This window comes from Candoia aspera, chromosome 2 (assembly GCF_035149785.1).
Source record: "Candoia aspera isolate rCanAsp1 chromosome 2, rCanAsp1.hap2, whole genome shotgun sequence".
Taxonomy (NCBI): Eukaryota; Metazoa; Chordata; class Lepidosauria; order Squamata; family Boidae; genus Candoia; species Candoia aspera.
Window position 1 is genome coordinate 188,650,804 of NC_086154.1, and position 15,689 is coordinate 188,666,492.

A 15,689-nucleotide genomic window follows, 5' to 3' on the forward strand; every position below is an offset into this window, starting at 1 on the left:
AATGACATAGAAGCTCACACCTGAACTTTATTTGTGGGGGGATGAGGCAGTTGTACACCCCCATACATGCTTCCCTGGAATCTGTACTTACCAAACCGTCTCATGGCACAAAGGGAAACTGCCTCCCCTAAGCATTGAAGCACATAATGGAGGATAACTGAAGGAAGCAGATAGATCTGGAGTATCAACCTCCAAGAATCTGTCAGAAGGCCAAAGTTGCAAATTGACAACAATAGTAATCCTTTTTTAAAAAAACTTCTGAGGCATTTGTGCTAAAGGCATAGGTTTGTATTGTTCATAATTGGATACTGTTTGTAATGTCTCTAGGTTCAAGACTTCAGTTTTGTAACACCTTCCTTCATATGTATATATAGAAAATACATATGCACACCTGGAGTATTATTAATTACAACATGGCATCGCTTGGCACTGAAATTTGAATTTTTATCTTAAATGAGGAGTAAAATAAACATTAGAGCATCTCAGAAAATTACACGGACAGGCCAGTTAATAATGTTTCACTGCATTAAAACACAGCAACAGTCAGGCAACTTTATCACTTGATGCAGAATAGATTTCTACAGATGGGGACAGATATGAGGGAATGCTCTAGGCACTTAACTGCCATCACTCAACAGCATTATTACTAGTGGCATTGCTTTTGCTTCCATGGAGGAGAGGGTGTCAAAAAGGACAAGGTGGCATCTGTCGTGATTGAAGCCCAGACTTTTGACGAATGGCAGCATTTCAATCACATGGTTGTGGCTGCCATCTTGACTTTTTTACCCCCTCCCCAGGCAGCATCCTTGGTTTCTTCCAACTGCCCACTAACAGAGAAACCTCATACTTTGCATTGGTAGACCAAAACCAGAATGATTTCTGCACCAGTATGTACTTGAAATGGCAGCCACACACCAGTTACTACACTGCATTTCTACATTGTCAGGAGTTTATCAATACAGATAAGACACAGTCTAAGAATGGGAGAGAGACTGAGATAGAACAGCCTTTGGCTATTTGGCCTGGGCATTATAGAAGCGTAATCCATCAAATCTGGAAAGGTCCCAGGCTGCGCAAAGTTAAATACTGTAAGGGTAAGATATTAAGGGAAAAGGGGTTTATACCCTCCTCGCTTATTTATTTTCCTTCAGCATTACTGACACTGACACTAATCCAAATGATGAACAAGGTAAGGAAATCCTGCAGAGCATGACTTTGGGAACTCTTTCCAATCTTTAAGCAGCTTCACTTGGAGTCATGTGACCAGGAGGGAGGGGCTTAAAATTGCACAGTCAGCAGCATTCCATGCCAGTGGCCAGCTGCACCTCCCAGAGAGAGGTGGGGGGGGGGTTTTCTTGCTCCCCCCCCCCAGCTGGATACAGACCAGGTTTGAACAGCTTCTTATGTGGGCTTCTTGCACCACACCAAATCTGGTCCTGTTCTCCTTTCTTTTTGGAGAATTATCCTGCTGACAAATGGACAGATGGATGGAAGGCATCCTGAGCCGCTTTTCCTAATTGCTTTCCAACATTTTGAAGAGTTGGAGAGAATAAAAAGGTAATTGGAAAACTAAATAATTAAAAACAACATCCTTTGATGTAAATATAACATCAGGTCAGCAGCTTTCTAAAACCTTGTTCAGAAAATTGGCTATTACTAATTTTCTAAAGCTGAAAGCAAAATGTCTAGAGGGGAAGGCAGGGCAAGGCACTCTACACTGAGGCATTATTTTTCTTATTCTTATATTCTTATTCTTATTTAAAATGTTCTGCTCTAGAACCCTCCTATATGGAGCCTTCCTCATATCTTTGTGACCGGAGGCACAATGTGAGTATGACTCTTCAAAATACCTAGATTATTTTAAATAATAAATAAATAATCCAAAATAGTTGAAACAAAACCACCCAATGCTTCCCCCCCCCCATGTTGTACACTATACACTATACACGTTTAGAAATAATGTTTCCTGGATTTCCAGACTTAGCAGAATAAAAATGCACTCATTTGTGATTGGATGTGACTTGCTAAATTATCACTGTATGACTCTCAATAACGACAAGCACAAAAGCTTGTCCTGTTGTTCTGCATTTGTGATTCACATAGATGAGATGTCATTGATGTTGTAGTCATTAGCGATTAATCTGACTTTTGGAACAAGAGATGTCTGTATCTTCACTTTAAATCCCATTCCAGCAGGTGGATGTTTTGTCCCTAGAAATTCTGTCCAGAACAATCCAAGTCCTTACAGATTAGGATGAGGAATATTCATAGGTAGAGAAGCTATCTGCAAATTCCCCTGGGACCAAGAGGATCCATGCCTGGAGCAGCCATCTTTGTCTACCCCTTCAAAGTGCCTTTTCAACATGTCACAGCCTCGAGGTGAGGTCTTCCATAACAACATGTGAGCTGGTCTTTGAGCTTGTTCTATGTGGGTCCCTGTGTGGGTCATCATGGAGAGTTGTTTCTGGTTCACAGATTTTAACAGCTAGGCCACCTGTGTGCATTCCTTTGAGAATCCAGCATGTCAGCTTGCTTCTGAAAGAAAAAGGTAAAGTCTCCCTCAAGTTGAGGCCAGTTTCTGTTTAGGACATGGACATATCCCATGTTCTTTTCTTGCTAATGGTACAGAACAGATGTCCCGTTGCTTTCTGTGGGGATGTCTCATTGTCTTCCCTATTGCCTTGGGATTTCTGGTGGTCTCCCATCCAAGTATTAACCAGATCTGACCCTGTTTAGTTTCTTTAAGATCAGCCACAGTTGGCTAGATCCTGTCCATATCCCACACCCACCCACCCACCCTGCTTCTCTAACTTCTGATGCTGTGCAGGAGAAATCAGCCAAAGATAAATCTTCATCTGGGAGCTCATTGTTGATTTTAAAGTATTTTAAAAACACATGGGCAGTTATGAAAGTGAATGCCTGAATAACAAGCTTGGATTAGGATCCATGCTATGAAGTAAAATGGCAAACTGGTGCTGTTTATATGTGAATTAAAACAAAAGGTACTATTTACTGTGTATTAAATTATTCACATGTCTATCTATCCATGTGGTGACTAGGAGTCAAAAAAGACTTGATGCATATAATCAATCTAGCAATCTAGCTGATAGGTAGAGATCTTGCAATCGGGCAGGTGTTTGGGTTATCTGCTTAAAAGAACTCTGTTGCGAGATAAGGAACAGGCCCAAGAAGGTAAGTTCGGAAGGTGGGAAAGAGAGATTAGGGAAGGGGGAGAAGCAAGCTGAGGTTGTCCTGGCCTGGCCAAGTCAGGGCACATGTGTAGGATCCCTGGGACTATGTGCCTTCCTGCACAGCACATCACAGCACAAGTCAGCCTCTGCCTTGGCCAGCACTGAAGGCAATGGAGAAGAGAAGAAGCGAGCAGAAACACCACACTGAAGCCACATTGGCTTCGTAATACTGAAGTTTGGGACTGTCACCTTATCTGATCTGAACCAGTTTCACTGGCCATTTTCATTCTTGTATAATTTTTTTTTTAATGTAAAACACAATTTAAATAATGTACACCAATTCAACATTTTGACAACAGCAATTGTGGGCTTCAGCCAGTTCAGCCTCTGGGTGAAACAGCCATTCTTTTTACCTGTACAATGGAAACCTTGTCTATCCTCTACTTCCAGTAGAATGCCACAGGCAAAGTGGTAAATCTTCCCAGGGAGTAATCCGGAAGGCACTGTACCAATTGATCAACTGTAACTGCTTGAAAAGCGGTTGCTAGTTTTCTCTGTCTATACCCAAATTCTGGCAAGAATTGCCTTTGTTCCCATCACACAAAATAATTTTTAAACAGTGTGAACTTGCAATCTGATCTAGTAAAACTCTTCTTGGGTTCTTTTTTTCCCCCTAAACTAAGAATACATCATCTCAGGGATGACAAAGAGCCTTCATGATTAGTCTGGTTGTGTTCTTCCATATAACTCTGGGTGTATATGTGTCTCAACAGGTTCTGAAGCCCAGAATGCATTGAGGACATGTTTATTCGTTCACACATGGGACAAAGTGCTCTAACTCAGGTTTCATCCCATGTCTCAGAATGGTTTACTTTAAGAAGGGCATCTGAGAAAAATATTTGTTATTAAGTTCCAGTGAAATAAGATATTTTTTTAACTATGTCATTTATTCACAAGAGGGTCTCAGAGCCAAAGCTACAGTTTGGAAGAAACTAGAGGTGCCACAAAGATTATTCAACTTTGAGATAATGTGTTCTGCGTCAGGCAGTAATCTGGACTTTATATTCTGCACTGGTTGGAATTTAAGAGGAAGGTCATTTGATTTCCTTCCTGAATAGCTATGGCTAGATCATCTGATTCGTAAGAAAGATGCAAATAGTACATCAGCTGAAACTGAAGAACTATAAACCCCAGATAACATCTCCAGTTCCGTCAGCAATGCTGGATCTGAAAGCATCCCCCAAATTCCACACTTCTTCCTCAATATATAGAGCAACCTTATTGGGAATCCTACTTTTGATAAATCAACACACAACAGCACTTGGGGGTGGAGGTGGGGGGCTTCAGTTTATTAGCCCTGTACTAACTGAAAGCACTTATCCCAAACATTCATCACTGCAGTTAGATCTGACGAAATGAATTATAGAGCTAATCTGTGTATGGATGACACCCAGCTTCAAAGCTTTGGGTGATCTGTTAGCTGCCAGAAAAATATGACTAATGCATTTTCAGAGTGGTATAATTTCAGCCTTTCAAATCTGGCATCTGAATTTTAGCAGGTGGGTAAAACTGAACCCACTCAAAAGTAAACTTATATAGAACAGAACAGAAGACATTCTAAACTTAGCAAATAGACATAAACAATCCAACCCCCTAAACAACCAAACAGAATTCCAAACTTGAAGAAAACATGCATTTCTGCAAAATCTTTTTTATTTCAGTGGGACATCCTTCCAAATAAGTAGGCTTTGGTGTAGATTTTTCAGTTAGTTTCAGGAAACATAAAATTGAAAGGAATAATGACCAAAACTTTCATTTTCAGTGACTGTTTTATTAATTTTAGAATAATTTTAGGATAATGATTAGAAAAATATTACAAAATCTATCTGAACATGTAGTTTATTCATCAAGAGTCTAGTTTAATCAGTTTTCAAACACAGATGAGTCTAAGGCCAACTGTAGATCCTATTGAACTGTAGGTCCAGTATAACTGCAGTTCTTAATCCATTATCACTAATTAAAAGTTGAATTCATATATGGAGCTGGACTGTGCCCTTTGCCCACAGTTTCTGAAACCCCAAGAAAAACTGTAGAAAGAAAAACAATGTACAGTGTTTGTGTGTGTGGGTGCATATGCACCCACACACACAAACACACACTCCTGATTCACTGATTTGCAGAGCCAACAATACACCAAATATTTACAGGATATCATTACCTTTGCAAACAGAGCAATTTTAAGCACTTAAGAAGGAGCTCCTAACACAATTGGCCACAACTAAAACACAGCATTTATTCGAAGTGTTTGAATGGCTCTTGTTGAATCAGAGTCTGAATCACCAGTTATTAATCTAAGAAGCAAATGCCTTTTGTTTATATCTGATAAATGTGCAGTCAAAAATGAGGCTTAAATAAGATTCAGCCAAGGAGGTAGAGCCATTTTGGCCTAGTGGTTAAGGTGCTGGGCTAGAAAGTCTGTAAGTTCTAGTCCCACCTTAGGCATGAAAGCCAGCTGGGTGACCTTGAGCCAATCACTCCCTCTCAGCCCAACTCAGTGCAATGTAGACTAGCCTCCTTGTGGTGCACCCTGGGCAATGTGACTTGTCACGACTAAATAGTCTACACATCTGGCTGCTGGACCTCACAAGGATTTCCCAGCAAGAAAAAGCAGCATGAACACCAAACTGATATGCCATATGATTAAAAAAAAAAAAAGCAAAGGAGGTCAAGCAACAATAAAATTATGAGTTCATATTAAATGTGGTATAAAGTCCTTTGGCTTGAAATAAATGGCATGGGTGAAGGATTCTTGAATTAAATAAAACAACAGAATAGATTCATGAGATAAAATTGTTTGTACACACAGTAATGCCCATTACCACTCCAGCAGTTATCAGCTAGGTGCAGCCATCAAACACATCTGGTTTTAATGTAGTATAGTTGTTTTTTTTACTCTTTCTTTGTTCTGTATACATTCCCTCTTTATCAATGCCTCTTGACAGTGACCCCCCCCCACTTGATTCTGCAAATGGACATCAAAAGAAAGGAGAATTTTCCCTCTAGCATAGCAAGTGACTTCAAATGGAGGTGCCATTGGGCAAGGAATTTGGGCATCCAAAGAATTTAATTAGTCAAAGGAATGAAGTTGATGTCTTATCAAGGAATTGATAAAACAGATAAATAATGAATGAATGAATGAGTGAGTGAGTGAGTGAATGATCTTGACACTCAAGGAATAATATAGTACATTTTCTTTCAGCTGATGATGGTATAATGCTGGTAGCATCTTGATCTCCTTCCTGCAATTTAAGCCAAGATGGAAATGAAGTCCATGCTCAAAATGAGTTTGCAGGGGCTCCATAACTAACCTCCAGGGAATGCATGTCGATATTATAAACCTTCTTCCAAGTCCATCTGACGTGGCTTGGCACAGCTGGTGATGTATATTCAGAGAACGGCAGGAGCCAAGTAAAGATGGAGATTGAATTCACACCTCATCACATCCCATATAAAGGGCAATGTTTCAAGGTCAGTGTTTTAGGTGAATGAATGGAACAGCAGTTGGCAAAGGGCCCCATGCTCGCTTTGCCAGTCACTATGAATGCAGCTGCTACCTCCAGCCTTTCACAGTTGTTTTTTTAATCACTAAAATGCACGACTACTACTAAATGGGCAGGGGGGGACCCATCTGTATGTTCTTAAAGTTATATTTTAATCTTTCAAATTGGCCCCTTTGTTTCTGTTAGTATGGGCTGATTCCAAAATTAACCACAGTGGTGGTCTGCAACAATATTGGAAATATTAATGAAGAGGAAAGAGAGGAGGTGCCCAGAGAGAAGGTCATAAATCTGATAAACAAGAGGGGTTGAGGATTTGTCTTTTTTCCTGTCTGAATTCCCCACTGGCCCTGAGATGGTGACTGAAGAATGGCCTGGAGGCAATTTAAACAACAATATCTGAGGCAACCATGAAAGAGAAATAGACTATGTATGAACAGCTTATGATTTTTTTCTACCATGACTTGTTATTTTCCCAGTGTTTAATGGAATTCTGAACATTTTTTATTTTAGGGCAGTGTTTCTCAGCCATGGCAATTTTAAGATGGTGGACTTCAACTCCCAGCTGGCTGGGGAATTCTGGGAGTTGAAGTCCACACATCTTAAAGTTGCCAAGGTTGAGAAACACTGTTTTAGGGTTTAGCTGCCTTCTCCAATCTGATGTCCTTCAGAGAGGCTTCAACTGTATTAACCTTCTAGAATTTTGCCAAGTGTCCCATCCATGATAGCATTCTGGGTTGTCATGTCTTATCTATGCTGTCCAAAAAATTCATAAACCTTGTCATATGCAACTCTCCCTAATATACATTTAAAAAATACAACTAACAATAAAGAAGGCCATGTTGTTTGCACCATTACCAAATATACACTCCTTTTTGGACTCATCTTTCTGGAATTATGTGCAAATTTTTGAGTAAAGTTCAATGTTGACAAGTAAATGCCAGTTATTTCTGCCCACTTCTGAAATGACAGAACCTGTGTGGTAAATCTTCTAATTTTGCTTCCCTAAAAAATCTGTTGTGGATTTATTTTACATCCCATAATTACCATTCTTGTAGCTTCAGGTGGCCAGCTGAATCTAAAGGTCACCTTGAATGTAATCATCCTGGTTTTGCAAAGAATAAACTTCTGTCATACTTACCTCAGTTTTGGGTGTACATGGTTTGCAATACGTGTGGTTTATTGAGTGAACGATTTGCTGTTGCAAGCACAACACACCAAAATATAACCATGGTTTGTTTGTTTGTTTGTTCGTTTATTGATTATTCAAATTTAATTCCTGCCCATCTCCCCCAAAAGAGGGACTCTTTTTCATTTCAAACTGATTGGGGTCTATCCAACATGTTCAGCCACACCCAATGAATCACATATTGGCATAGCGTGCTGTGTAACCACAGCCTTTGTATGCACTTAACTTAAGCTTTCCTGTTACATTCAGAATGGGAACTATGGCTTAAAGTTGGTTTATTCTGGATTTTCAGCCATATTAAAGCCTACTTAAATCAAACTTATATAACAAAGCAACCAACTTGTATGTTGTAAATTAAGTTGACATAAAACTGCAGTTCTCTGCTTTGGCTGTTGTTTGGTGAACAGAAGGAGCTTTCACTGAGCACATAGAAAAGGGTGAGATGGGAGGATATACTGAGCTTGCAAATGTGTGGCAGCTTGCCAAAAGTCATTTGGTGAGCACACAGCCAGTCTAAGGTTTGTACTGAGAACCTGGCAAAACCTAGCTTCTACCTTAATAGTTATTCTATCCCAGCTCCTACATATAGCAAAAATCCTCTTTATCAAGCCCAAGTGACTGGAGAAGGTAAAATCAATCAGAAATGCTGTTTGGAAGAGACCTTACTTGGATTGTTTTTGCAAACTCATCTGTCATTATGACAGGAGATGCAACTGTCAATATGCAAATAGGTCTAATGATACCCAAAACAAAATTAAATTTCTAGAACCTATTCCCATATCCATCTTCTCCCATTTTTAATCCTCATTTGTGCCAAGAGACTCAGCTAACAAATCCCAGTGTTGGATCTTTAACCAAATTGTTCATCCACTGTAGCTCTAAATTATAAACTCATCACTCTGAGGATGTTGAAGCACTTGAGAAAGGCCACTGTTGGAGAGCTGTAGCTTCAAATCTATAGCACACATGTTTGGATACACAGCTGTGTGTCCCTTTGTGCATTATTTAAATCATGCAGGCCAGCCAGCGAAATGGATTCTGTTTATTAGGCTATTAAAAATTCCTCCTACTTCCCAATTTCTGCCAAGTATTTCAGCCTTTGCTGCCCTAATTCAATATTTCCTGACAGCCAAAGAGAGATTGCTTTCAGCTGAATTTGCCAGGGTGGGATTTATTGTACATGAAACAAAATTACTGGGTAGAATGGCACTGCCGCATGTTCACGGGCCTCTCCATTCCTTCTTTGTTGACTGTTGCACTTTTGTAAGAGAATTATGCCAACCAAGTTGACCAATGCTGTCAAAGAGATCGCTGGGACAAAATGCTCACTTTAGCTAGCTGCCATCCCTTTGAGGTAGTCCAGACAAATAACCAATACCATGAGTACTAACACTACTTTTATTGTAAGGTTACAGTAAGAGAATCTTGCAAATCTGAAAGTGCTTTCCCCCTCCCCTGCCTTTACTTTCCAGAGAACGAGGGAGGGTCCCTTCTGAGACACCTTCCACACCTCCATTCCTTCTGTGGGGTGAGGTATCTCTTGTCTGACTGATGCCTGGCTGCAGCACTTCCTCCTCCTGTCTCCCAAGGTCATTCTCACAGACCATTACACCAGCATTCTTGTTGCTTTACATCAAAACCAAGAAAAGGATGGGAAACGAGGCATAAAAAATGGTCATAGAGAAAAAAGCTCTCTGGAAAGCTAATGGAATATTTATCTGAAGTCCTACTGAATCAGGTCAATTTTAGTGACACAGGCACTTAGTTTGCCAACTTGTGATGGCATCGGACAAGATGCAGAATCATGATATCATTACCGAAATCACATCCAATAGGGTTCATGAATTGTGTGGACCAATGAAGCCCAGAAGAATAGAAATAGGGCAGAGATCAGGGGTGTCCATAGGTTGGGTACAAAAAAAAAATTCAAGATGGTGGCTGTGACTACACACATGTAAAAAAGGAACACAAGTTTGATGGCATAGTTGCAGCTGTCATCTTTAAGGCTGAGATCACTAGTATTGAAACAATGCAACTTTATTTCCCATAAATGCAAAAACTGGGTAAAAATGTGAAGTACTTTCCCAGATCTCTGACCAAGAACATGAAACATTGGAATAACTTTCAAGTCAATCTGGTGACCTCTTAAAGATTTGGAATTAGATTAGGTAGGTCTTGCATGCACAGACAAACCTGGATCTGGATCTAAAGAGGGAAGGGAATCTTAATAATGTTTTGTTGAAATTTAATTATATCAAGAGTAGGAACCCAATAGGTAGAGGATGATTGCCTGAGGCATGGCATTAAATGTAATAAAGTGAAGCCAATTATTGCTGCATAGAGAAAGTTTCATTTCTGATGACTGCGTTCAGTGGCTTTCAAATACATCCCTGAAATCAAGTTTGCCCTGAATGCTCACGGCAGAAGGAGGCCTGCTTACATGGAGCATATTAGGCTAAGTGCTTTTTCATAGATAAATCTGGAGATACATAACAACTGATATTTTCTAGAAGAAGCAGACAGACAGCTTTGTCCTCTCAGGATGATGAAGTAAAAGGCCACATCTGTAATGTATAGGGAAGTTATGTAGGTCTGTCAGACTTCTAACAATTCCCAATTGCAACTATTGAAGCTGAACTCACTTTGAACATTTTTCATTGTGACAATCAGCTAAGACTGAGACTAATCTAAAGCTTAAAAACAAATCAGTTCTTTGAAACACGCACAGGATAATGTAAGAATCAATAGCTAAAGAACCCTCTGAATTATTAGCTTTAGGGAGGTGGTTACAAAGTATTTTATTAATATGGCAAACACTACTATTCTTTGCTAAAAACCAGTGTTGGATAAATAAATGGTAGAAGTAAAATACTGGTATGGCTAGGAAATGTAGCAGGGAGTAATGGGTTAGAAATAGGCAACACAGATGTCCAGTACAAGCCACAATGATGTCTTCATGATGTCATCATAAGGATTTTGAGAATTGGGTCATCTGTGCAAAGATGCTATGACATGGTGTGATATCACTGGCTACCCCCTTCTCTTACCTGCAGATGGTAGGAGATATAGATATAGTTTAAGAATGCATCCCACTTAGCTGTTATTTAAGACAAACTGGTTGCTGTTTCTTTATGTCTACCCCCAAAGCCAAGCAGAAGAGGATAGTTTCTTCTGGTGTTTAGTGACTTCAGGTTTTATACTGAGGGGTGGGACAAGAGGAATATTTTTCACAACTGTTTATCAGGACAAGCTTGGCTAGAATCCCTCCAGATGATAGCACATCTGGGAAGTTAGCCTTCATTGTACAGATACTGCCATCCTGATATGACCCTTGGTGGCATACAAAGCACATCTGCAGCAAAAAGAGGTGCATACAAAGAAATGTGTGGAAGACTAAACTCAGGGAAGGGAGCCAGATCCAGAGCCAAAGGAGTAGCTCATTTTGTAAGGTAGCCAAGAGCAGCAAGAATCCTGTGAATAGGATGGGGGGGGGAAGTCTAATATTTGGTCTAGTGGTTAAGGCACCAGGCTAGAAACCGGGAGACTGTGAGTTCTAGTCCTGCCTTGGGCACAAAGCCAGCTGGGTGACCTTGGGCCAGTCACTCTCTCTCAGCCATAGGAAGGAGGCAATGGCAAACCACTTCTGAAAAACCTTGCCAAGAAAACTGCAGGGACTTGTCCGGGCAGTCACCAGAAGTCAAAAACTGACTTGAAAGCACCTGTGTGCACACACACACACGCACACACACATTCAACTGGGCATCTTCCTAGGTTTTCCAAAATATTTACAGCAGGGATGGGACCCTCCACATATGGCTGAACTACAATCCCCAGCAGTCTTTACCAGTGCCTGAGTTGCAGTTCAGGAAAATCTGGAGAGGCAAATGTTCTTCAGCCTGACTCAGAGGGAAAGCAACTTAAAGAAAGAGCTATCACTGCAGAAATCAAGAAGGACCATCTATGATGCAGCTTCCTTTTAACAAGATAATTATTGAGAATCTGGAAAATGTTCAGGTTTCATCCCAACAGCAACCTTTGGGCTTAACAGTCTTTGAGGTCTTTTCACCAAAAGCACAGTTCTGTACATTGTTGAGAAGTTCATTATTAAAACAGACATCAGTGCCACATAAAATAAATCACTGTTATAAACAGGAGACTGTCATATACATAAATGGAGCAGTTGCTCCCCAACTTTTTGCTTTCATAATCAAAGAATAACGAATTAATTGTGTTTTAATAATAAAAATCCAAGGACTTTATTAGCATTTCAATATCTTTGTTTTATGCATCTCATTTTATAATTAACGCTGACAGACAAATATAGTAATCATGCCTATTTTAATTTTCAAGGCTGCTCTATGGAAGATTTTAAGCAGACTATTTAAAATTTTGAATAACTCTTCACTTCTGGATAAATTTTCAAGCCTAAGTGGGCCTCAGTTACAATTAAGAATACATAATTATAGCACATTCAGTAAAAGCAAACTGGACTGTTTTCAGTTTATTAAGAGTATTAGCAATGCTTTGCACAGATCAAAGGTCAAACCTGCTGGGAATTAACATCTTCTTGGGGAAAGACCTGCAGATATGGCTACTTGGCCATATTTCACTTAGTAGGTTTTTCCCAGGGCCCACTACATGTTTGGCTTTGCTCTGCTAAATAGTTCCGGGTGGCCCACTTTTCCTGTGTGAAAAGCCACTTAAATTTGTTGTTGTTCTTCCCTACTATATGCTGCAGTGCTGAAAAGGAAAAACTAGTGATGCCATCAACCCATTTTCATTGGTTTATCACCGTATGAGAATATCTACTATGAGAGCTTTCCTTATCTTGACATCCCAGCGCTATTGGCTTTTGCTGGTCTGAACTGATCTTGGAATTTAAGCTGGCCCTGGTTATACTTGGATGCGGGAGTGCCAAAGAATTCCCAAGCCATTGGTGGATAGACAAAACTTCCCAGGAGCCAATGGATAAAACATCCTGGAAGAAGGCAATAGCAACCACTTTGGAAACCCTGCCAAGAAACCAGAATCAATGCAGCCACCAAGACTCAAATTTGACTTTAAGTGTCTTTTCTTTATTGCATGCTCTGTTTCCAGCAGTTATTTTATTCTTAGGATTTGAACGTATTGCCTAATAAACTCTCTAAGCTCTTCCTAACAATAACAGCCTCTTTATGTTCCAAAAGGCTTGGACTCAAATTTGTCTTTGCTGCTTGAACACTACCCTCAGGGAGAACCTAATGCCTAGAAAGTCAAAGTGAACAAGAAACTTTGCAAGCAGCATTTTCCTAGCACAGGGATGGGCAATTAGCACCAGAACATGGAGGCCCCAACCCTACCCCTCTGACCACATTGTTGAACTTTGGCATGGCTTACTGCTATTATTATCTCATCCCCTTGGTCCTTGCCTCCCAAATACATGAAGGTGGCCTGCAACCAGCAGGGTGTAAATCAAGACACTATTCAGTTTATGAAGGATTCATTGATGAAGATGTAATGGACTGGTTGGTCCTTCCGTCAGAGTATGGTGTATCGGTCTTTAGGCTGATGGTGGTTCTCCTTATGTTTGGGAGACTATTCTCCAGCCTGAGATGCCAGTGACTGAATTGGAGATCTTCTCTGTGCTCTGTAGATAGTCTATCCCTCAGGTATACCACATAACCTAGTATATTTCTGCCTGAGATTTCACTATTCTGAGATTTACAGCTCTATATGTGGGCTTTTCTTTTCATGATGTTTGAGAAATGAAAATAATTGGGACACTAATTCAACATATCCACTTGAGCATTTAGGGTTATAGCTGATGCTGATGCTGAAGCTCTGTGAATGGAAGAGATTGCTGTTTGGAAAGGATCCTCCAAGAATGCAATTTCCCCACATGTTATACACAATGGCAATAAGAGGTACTCTGTTTTCCTTCTTAAATTAGATTGTTAATTGCATGATTTGAAATAAGGAACTGAAGGAAGCCCAGGTTTCATTCCACTTTGGACTGCTTTGGAAGAATCAAATCTAAAAAGCAAAAAGAGAAACTGACAAAAATTATTATATTGCTTCATTCTTTAATTAGTAGGAAATATTGCCTTTTCCAAGGCACATAAGTCATACATTTGCAAAATATCATTCCAAAAAGATCCCAGATGGATCACGTGACCATATCATGGATATCAACATCAATGAATTTTTTAAATTATATATTTTTAAAAAAATTTTTGATAAAATTTAAGAAACATTACAATGGCCATTTTCTTAAATGAAACCATAAAAGTTTGTGGAAGTATATATAAATTATATAGCAAGATAATAATATAAGTAATTACTAATTATATGAAAAACTGAAAAAGAAACCTAAATTGAGATGATAGATAGATAGATAGATAGATAGATAGATACTGTAGATAGATAGATGATAGATGATAGAGATGATGATAGATAGATAGATAGATAGATAGATAGATAGATAGATAGATAGATGATAGATGATAGATGATATAAAACCCTATATGGTGAAATCAAACAAAAAAACAAAGAGAAAAATAAATGTAGGAAATTGGGGGGGACTATAATAGATGATGATAGATAGATAGATGATAGATAGATGGATGATAGAGACAGAGATAGGTAGATATCAGACTAGTAACATTATATTATTTTGTTCAATGTTCTCAACACTATGATTCAATCTTTTGGCAGTGAATTCAACCTGGACTTTATGCAGTCATATTGTCTGTTCTTGCCTCTCTGTTAGTACAAAGCTGATTTCAAGGCTGAAAGTTCACTTGTCCAAAATATAGCTTGCAATTAATTAACTTTCTTAGTTACAGATAAGCATCAATCTTGATCACGATCAAAGATCAGAGCACAAAAAAAAAGAGAGAAAAGTTTCAGTTAATAAGAGTTATGAATTGTATATTTATACAACTTATAAATATGAATTGTAAAACGAAATTAAAATTAGTTGAAGGAATCATCTGTTGCAGTGTCTTGTGCTGCATCCTGAAAATAGATGGCAATGCTCCTGGTTCCATCTTGGTTGGTATCTAACAGCAGCAGTTTAGTTTAAAACTCATCTGCTTTGCCTGGGACTCACTGGATGATAGGTGCTAGATGGCATTTTCAAAAGTATCTGCAATAATCACGACAAAGGAGCACATGCTGAACGGTCTCCTCCTCTCCAGAGTCACACAGGCTCAAGGTATATAGGGATTTTATTATATCTGCCAGAGGCATTAGGCTTTGTTCTGAATAATTCTTTCCTTAGACTGCAGTGCTCATGTCATTTGCAGGTTATTCCTGATGATGATCATTCCAGGGCTCCATGTAAGGGAGCTAGTTTCAGCTTGTAATTCTACATCCTCCAGCCTTTGGAATCCTTTTTAGATGATCAAAGCCAGCAGAAATAAGTTGGTTTTTGGATAAGCCAATGGTTTTTAATGTATTTCCTACTCTTAGTGCTTATAATCATCATCATCATCATCATCATGGTGGAAAGAACTGAAGATTCAACTTGTATGTCAGTACTATCCTCCAGGCCCTATGTTTGATTCTGGGCATCCTTACTTTGAGTCTGTGGGCTGCACTGGGGCACAAGACAAGCATGAATTCCTCAATCCAACAGAGGCCACAATCCCCATTCAGTGAAACCTGTTTCTCTCTCCATCCCCATCATTCCTGAATGGACCAGGAATTTTTATGTCATGTCTAAAGGGCAGTGCAGCATAACCTTATTCAAAAAGATTTCAGGAGCTAAAA

General features: G+C 39.4%; 1 long non-coding RNA gene across 1 annotated transcript; it reads left to right on the forward strand.

Moving 5' to 3' along the window:
* The first annotated feature begins 626 nt into the window (after positions 1-626).
* Positions 627-3,389, forward strand: LOC134492540 (uncharacterized). Its single transcript, XR_010067461.1, has 3 exons — positions 627-1,189; positions 1,459-1,557; positions 2,194-3,389. It is a non-coding gene; the product is annotated as an uncharacterized LOC134492540 (long non-coding RNA).
* The last annotated feature ends 12,300 nt before the right edge of the window (positions 3,390-15,689 follow it).